This window comes from Arvicola amphibius, chromosome 15 (assembly GCF_903992535.2).
Source record: "Arvicola amphibius chromosome 15, mArvAmp1.2, whole genome shotgun sequence".
Taxonomy (NCBI): domain Eukaryota; kingdom Metazoa; phylum Chordata; class Mammalia; order Rodentia; family Cricetidae; genus Arvicola; species Arvicola amphibius.
Genome location: NC_052061.1, coordinates 6,065,918 through 6,073,697, shown reverse-complemented (window position 1 = coordinate 6,073,697; position 7,780 = coordinate 6,065,918). Strand labels below are relative to the sequence as shown.

At 44.9% G+C, this 7,780-nt stretch overlaps 1 pseudogene; it reads right to left on the bottom strand.

Moving 5' to 3' along the window:
• Positions 1-2,126: 2,126 nt before the first annotated feature.
• Positions 2,127-7,072, bottom strand: LOC119802209 (annotated as a pseudogene).
• Positions 7,073-7,780: the final 708 nt, after the last annotated feature.

Here is a 7,780-nt window from a genome sequence, read left to right as displayed (position 1 = left end):
CTAGGCAGGATTTCCAGGCACAGAGGATGCTGGAAAAAGGGGTAGTGTCACAGGGAGACATCAAGATGCAGAGCAAGCAGCATGGGCATTACAAAGCAAAGGTAACTGAGCCACTTAAAAGAACATAGATTAAAAGATATGGATTAATTTAAGTTATAAAAGCTAGTTAGAAACAAGCCTAAGCTACTGGCCAAGCCTTCCTAACTAATAAGAAGTCTCTGTATGGTTATTTGGGAGCTGGCCTGCAGGACAGGAAAATCTGCCTATTATACTCCTATAAAGGAAAACATTTCATTGGGGCTGGCCTACAGTTCAGAGGTTTAGTCTATTATCATCATGGCAGAAAGCAGGCAGCACACAGGCAGACATGATGCTGGAGACGTAGCTGAGAGTTCTACAACCAAATCATGAAGCAGAAGCGAAGCAAAAGACACTGTGCCTGACCTGAGCATTTGAAACTCCAAAGTCCACCTCAAATGACACACTTCTTCCAACAAGACCACAGGTACTCCAACAAGGCCACACCTCCTAATCCCTGTCAAGCATCATCACTCTCTAATGACTACACATTCAAATATATGAGTCTATGGGGGCTTCTTATTCAAACCATCACAACTGCTAAATGTTTTGGGGGTTTAGCATTACAGGAATTTTAGAGATGGGATTCAAATGTTAATGAGCCCACTTATCAGACTAATGAGATAGTGAAGGCACTAAAAATTGTTGAACTAGCTGTGTGCATGACATGAAAAAATCATTTGCATGACCCAGTGGTTGCTAGGGTCAAATAAGATAGTGCAGAACAGAATGTTTTTGATGCAGTAGCCTGTATCATGTCCAGATTCCCTTACCTTCTAAATCAAGGAAGAAATGACCTCAGATTATGATTCTTTTTAGAAATGATACTTTTTATTGTAAGTGACATTCAGTTCTCAGCAATGTAGTTGAATGGGGTGTTAACCAACAGCCAGTTAAGAGAGAACTCAAGATGGAACAGATAAACACTTGGAAAGAGGAAAGAGGCTGAGAGTCATGGGTTATGTGCTTGCTACACAAGTGTGAGCATCTGCATTCAGCTCTCTAGCACCCACATAAAAGTTGGGAGGTACTTGCCTGTAACCCCAGGGTAAGAGAATGGGGGTGGATAGAGCCGTCTGGCTGAAATGGTAAGCTCCAGGTTCAGTGAGAAATGAGGTCTCAAAATATAAAGTGGAGAGGTACCTGAAGACAGCATGCAGACATCAACCTCTGGCCTCCACATGTACCTGCATTGCCTTGCAGGTAAACACTCAATGAGAACTAAGGTCAGACTGTCAAAGGACAATTCTAGTGTGGAGGGTCAGGTCCAGCGGGTTTTCATTGTCATTGCTGTTGCTGTTTTCCCCAACGCTACCTGTCTTAGCTCAAGTTTCCTGTTGACAAAAGGCATGAGATAAGAATTAAGTGCTTAGAGTCTATTTGAGAGGTATGATCTTCTGACACAGAGTGGAGGGAAAAGACGCAGATGCCACATGACGTGTGATATTGCATGAGTACCATACACTGTGTGAGGTCACATATGAGCCATAAAGAGACATAGGTGGTCACTTCTCCAGTGCACTTGTTTGTTCACAAAGGATATTATTTTCTTTTTTCTTTTTAATGTTATACGTTCCTTTACCATTAATCTCTCCCCTACTTCCATCAACCTCCAAACATGCAGGGTTCAGTCTTTCATTTCCTAACCCTTTCCCCCAAAAGGTGCTACTTCCTACCCAGGCAGCTGGGGTAGGCGCAAGACTTCAGATTGGACCCACTTTTAGCTCTCTTTCCCCCCAGCCTGGAGCCAGGAAGGAACGGTGATGGAGAAATGGTTGGCACAAGGGCCTGAGGAGCACTCTAGCCTGAACTCTGCGTCTCCAGACCTGGCCCCTGTGTGGGAGAGTCAAGACATGACTGGCCAGACCTGTCGTGTCTAGCAGAGGCAAAACCCTTTCCCCAATAACCCAATTAAAGTTGTGGGTTTTCAGTAAGGCCATGCCTGGTGTTTTAAAGCTGTGGTTATGGACATGTTCCTAGCTCTGGCTCTCTACCAAGCTGGCTATCGAGGGTAGAAGAGAGAGGCAGTCCTTGCCTGCCTTGAAATTTTACAGGTTGTATCAGGAGAGCAGCCAGCCTGGGATAGAAGCAGCCAGGCCCAAAGGGCCACATATCATAGATGCTCCTGTTGAGTGGTACTCCCTAGAAGAGGGAATCTAGACCACAGAGCAGGTTCTGGGGCCCTTAGGATTCAGTGCCCATGCTCCAACAGGCTGGGCTGATTAAAGATGGGCACTGGGGACAAAAAGTGGGAGGTAGTGTGGTCAAGGGCATTACTACATTGGGAATATAGATGGGCAAGTAAGAGGTGGGAAGTTGTACCCTCAAGGAAGCTCTGTACCCTGATGTATATTCACATGGGATCTAGAGAAACTCAAAAGTAAGCAAACCATCCAAGTGCCTTGCTCTGGGGAAAGGCGAGAACATCTCCCCCTCTATTTTTATGGACCCAAGAAAGGAGCAAGGTGGGGTACAAGGGTTTCTCAGAGGAGTTAGGGGGTATACAGTGCACATCCTTTCCTCCCCCTTGGACCTGGTGCCTGCCTGAGCTGAGCTGCTCTGTCCAGCTAACACAAGCTGCTGGAGTCACGTAGATCCTTCCAAGGGTTCCCTAGCAGGGACCTGATGTGCAGCCCTCTCTGGATGGTGGTGGGGACTAGGTGGTCAATAAGGCCGGCCATGGAGCACATAGGGACTCAGGTGCTTGGTAAAAGCTCTGTGTGTGCCCTGGGTCTGCCATAGTCAGCACGAGGCAGTATTCTGAAGGCACAGCGCCTCTGCTGAGATCAGGCCTACATCCACTGCATAGAAGTTGCCGTTGGCCTGGGGCTTTGCAAGGTCCTCAGGCACCTCGTGGAAACACCAGCTAGAAGAGTTATGGTGAATCAGAGTCCCTCCGGCCCTCGTAATCATCCCTGAAGAAGGGGAACACTGCCTGAATTATCAAGGGGATCATGGCCAAGTAGGTGTAGGGGCTTGTCATGCCATAGGTACCTCTTCTTCCTCCTCTTGGGGGTTTCAAGGGAGACTCGGCCTTTGGAGGCCTCAGACAAGAGTTGTTGAAAGGCGCCATACAAGAGAGGAATCCCTCTACAAAAGATGTTCTAAAAAGACACATTGGCAAATCTGTACCGTGGACCAGCCTGCAAGAGGAGGCGAGGGAAGAAAGACTTTTGGCTTTCCATCACTTGTTTGCCATTCAAAAAATTCACTTCCCTCCATTTCCAGGTTGACTCGTCTGTCCCCTTGGCAGTTAGTTCAGGACATCAGGTCATACACCCCACAGCAGTGGCAGGAGTAGTAAAGTCTCTAAGTACTCAAGTCGTTAACCAGACCACATATAAAGAGCCCAAAAAGAGGGGCCAGATCCTAGACAGGCAATAATGGAACTCAGGAAATGAAGCCATGTAGACTCAAGCTGAGGTGTGGTTGTAGCACCTCTCAGAATGATGTCATGTCCGGGAATAGTCTCTCAGAAAGTTTGGCACAGTGGGGCTGAGGTGAATAAACAGCCAGGGTCCAAGAGACTAGGGCACCAGAAGAATCAGAAAAGGCAGATAAGTATTCTATATAGACTTCTTTATTCATTGTCTTTTGGTGCCTACTAGGTACCAATAACCTGCTAGACTGTGAAAGTCAAAATAAATAAATAATCTGGGTGGTGGTGGTGGCACATGCCTTTAGTCCCAGCATTCAGGAGGCAGAGGCAAGCGGATCTTGGTGAGTTCAAGGCCAGCCTGGTCTACAAGAGCTAGGTCCAGGACAGGCTCAAAAACTACAGCAAAACCCTGAGTTGAAAAACAAAAACAAAAGACAGTTGACCTCCAGATATGCCTGCCTCTACCCCCTGAGTGCTAGGATTAAAGATGTGTACAACTGCTGCCCAGCTCAAAATATTTATATAAAGATACAAAAACAAGGTTGGGGAGATGGCTCCGTGGTTAGGAGTGTTTTCTGCTGTTGCAGGGGACCCAAATTCAGTTCCCAGAACTGTGAGGTGTCTCACAACTTCCTGTAACACTAGTTCCAAGGGATCCAACTTCTTTGGCCTCTGTAGGAGCCTACACTCATATGTATATACCCATACTTATAATTAAAGTTAAAAATAAAATAAATCTTTAATTTAAAACTACACAGAAGCAAAGTGAGTGATCAATGGAACAGAATAGAGAGCTCTGGGGAAAATGCCAGTAAACAGGAAAACATTGTGAGGTGGTGAGAAGAAATCCTAGCAATTAGAGAGCAACTCTGAGAAGTAAGGGCATAGAAGCATGTGAAGAAAGGGGGGGTCTAGAGTCACTGCTCTGCATAAGTGGGGTGTACTTAACTCTACACTCAACTTCCCAGTTAGTAAAACAACATCTATGCATCCCTTACTGAAGACAGGAGGAGGCTCATCCTTAAATAGGACATCCACTCCAAGGGACAAGGCAAGCACCATTTAAGTTCCTCAATTTTAAACTAGTATCTAAGGAAGAACGCGTCCAAGGGTTGTTAATTAGTTTAACCATCTGTGTGGTCAGGAGCATTAGGTCTCTCAAGGCTGCTCGTGTTCATTGTCTCCTCTGGATGGAGGAAATTACTCAGGAGAAAAGGCTCTAAGCTAAGCAAAGTCTGCTCCCAGCTGACCGATGTACTAAATAGATGACCCTTGTCACGTAACTAAGGACCTGGGATTTAAACAGAAAGGAAGTGAAGTGATATCATTAAGACTACACCCTCTTTCCTTCTACTGCATAGCTTGGAGGTTTGATTTTTTTTAAACGTACAGAATATTCAAGCTTAACTGGAACTTAGAGAGCATCTAGTCTCCATCATTTGTCCTTTGTCTTGTTACTAGGATTCCAAAGGGCTAAAAAAAACCAAGATAGCATGAAGCCAACTGCACTATCAATTGAGAATACTATCAGGTTTCAGATTCCCAGTTCAGGACATCCCATCTTATCCTGAGGCTCCCTTAGAACTAGCCAAGAGTTTCCTTAACCCAGCACACTAAATACAGAAATTAAAATTATAAGCCGGGCGGTAGTGGCTCACGCCTTTAATCCCAGCACTGGGGAGGCAGGGGCAGGTGGATCTCTGTGAGTTCGAGACCAGCCTGGTCTACAAGAGCTAGCTCCAGGACAGGCTCTAAAGCTGCAGAGAAACCCTGTCTCAAAAAACAAACAAAAAATTATATTATAATCTGCATTCTCCCTCAAATTTCTATCTTTTGGTCCATGAGATATTTAGTAAGATTATCAAGGTTTAGACCCCAGTCGAGTGTCCTCAAAAAAATTCAACTAATGTTCCAGCTAACTACACGTTTCTTGTTCAAAATGTCCTACCTCTAGTTCCCAGAAATTTTCTCACGCGTGAGCTCCCTTCTCTGCTCTGGTCCCACGCTTCCTCCTGACCCCAGTAACTGTGGAGGCTCTCACGAACAGTCACACAGGCCAGGGTTCAAGCTGGAAGATGCTGGAGTTACAGTCTTAAGAGCTGGGAGAGGACAGAAGAGCTAGGTCATGGTCATGCAGACCCTTGAATTTTACTGGCGGGCAAACTGAAACGAAGAAAAGAGAGAAAACAGTATAAGCGCAGCAAGGCTATGTTCTGATGCTCTGTGTAGTCTTCACCATAACTGTCTTTCTATCAGGAAAAAACTGTTTCTGTCAGCGAAGGGCTCAACTGAATGAAGTCAGAGCCAGCCACGGTGAACCAAGCTGCCACAGAAACAGTTGTGGGTTTTTTAAATAATTTATAAAGATGCTGCTGATCCCCACCCATATTCTTGGGGCATTACAATTTAGGTGCCTTCCAGTCCAGTTCCAATGGCCCTTGTGGGCCTCTTCCCCATCTGCCTAGCCCAAGTACTATTAACCACTTGGGCTGGGATATTAAAGCCCTGATTCCCAGTAGCCCTGCATCAATGACTGACTGGCAGGATGATATACTATACACTGGCCTCAGCCCCTTTGATGGGAGAACTCTGAAATATGCTTTCTACTCCAGATTAAGCTTCAGTGGGAAGTAGCTGGCTCTGTAAACACTGTTTCTAGTTCCTCCCATTCCCATGTCCTCTCTACCCTCCTGCTGGTACTTCCTACACCTCCTAAGTCACCACTTGTACTTGAATTGTGCCTCCAGGCCTAGTCTAGAGAACTCAAAGAGGGTTTAAGAAATGTGAATTCCCTCTGACTTTGAGAATGCTGTGCACTCTCAGGTAGGTGTTAAAAGGAACTTCAGCAACTTAAAACCTTTCTCATGGTCTGGCAAGACTGGGTGACTTCTCAACTTCAAGATAGCCATTCTGGGGTTCCTACCCCTACCATCATGTGGCTCTAATATCAAATATGTTGGACCCCGTTCCAAAAGGAACATGGAGAAAAGTGAAAGTAAATAGAAAATTTTGAGACTTGCTAAGAGCCAAGACTGGCAATGTTGTATATTACTTCCTTCAATACTGTATTTGGGCAGAATTCTGCCATATGATCTTACTGAAAGCAGGAGACTAGGATTTATACCATTTTGTGTCCGGACAAAGGAAGGAGCATGGTGAAAACACACTGTTGTCTTTATGACCGGCTTCCAGCACGTTGCCTGGAACTTAGAGTCATGGACTCTGATTTGCAGGCATCACCCAATCAGGAGAGAAGTACTGCCTGGTAGCAGCAACTCTTCCCAGCCTTTGCCCTCAGCTCCTGTAGATCCCACTACAAAGCCTTGGATAGCCTTCAGTCATTTAGCTAATGGACGGTATTTGAATACCTTCTCTGTGCCAAGCGATATGCTAATCACCAAAGAAAAGCCATTTACTAAGAGGAGTGATGGTCGGCTGTTGCAGTGAGTGTCCCTGGGGACCTTTGCTCATCATGTAGTGGGAACTGGGTCTATGTTACCAGCTCTCCTGGAGGCCCTGGGCCTTCCTTCAGCCCTAATTCTCTACGCTAAGTCAGTCCTGAATCTGGACTTGTGCTAGACTAAGCTTCATTCTCGGGGTTCTACCAAGTTCCATTTCCTCTGGGACAGCATCTCTCAAATCTAGATGGTGTCTAGAGATTGCTTTGTTCTGACTCACTCTGACTCACTGGTCAGCACACTATGGCCCACAAACCAAAACTGGCTCCTCAGCACCTATTTTTTTTCTAGCCTGTGAGCCATGAATTTTTTTTTATATTTTTAAATGGATGAAAAATACAATTAAAAAATAGTATTTCAGGACATATGAAAATTATATGAAATTTAATTTGACTGTCTACAATAAAACTTTATTAAAATATAGCTATGCCCATTCATTTACATATTATCTGTGACTGCTTTCACATGCATCGGAAGAGTTGAATAATTGCTGACAGAGACCATATAGCTCATGAAGTCCAAACTGTTTATGATCAGGACCTTTACAGAAAAATTCTGACAACCTATGTTGTAGCTGAAGATTAGTATTTTCTTTGATTATGAATGAAGACAACCAACCACAGGACCTGAGACATTTTTACCAACAGAATTCTCAGACATCCTCAGTTGCCACGTCTTAAGATGTTACTTTAACTGATTTTTCAAAAGTAGAACAATTGTTAGCGCATTCATTTTTGTCATTTTTCATAGAGGGTCTTACAAAGCCTGTGTTGGGCTTAAATTTTCTGGGTAGCCGAGGGTGACTTTAACCTGACCCATCTACTTTCCTCAAGTGCTAGGATTATAGCTGTGTACCACCATCCCA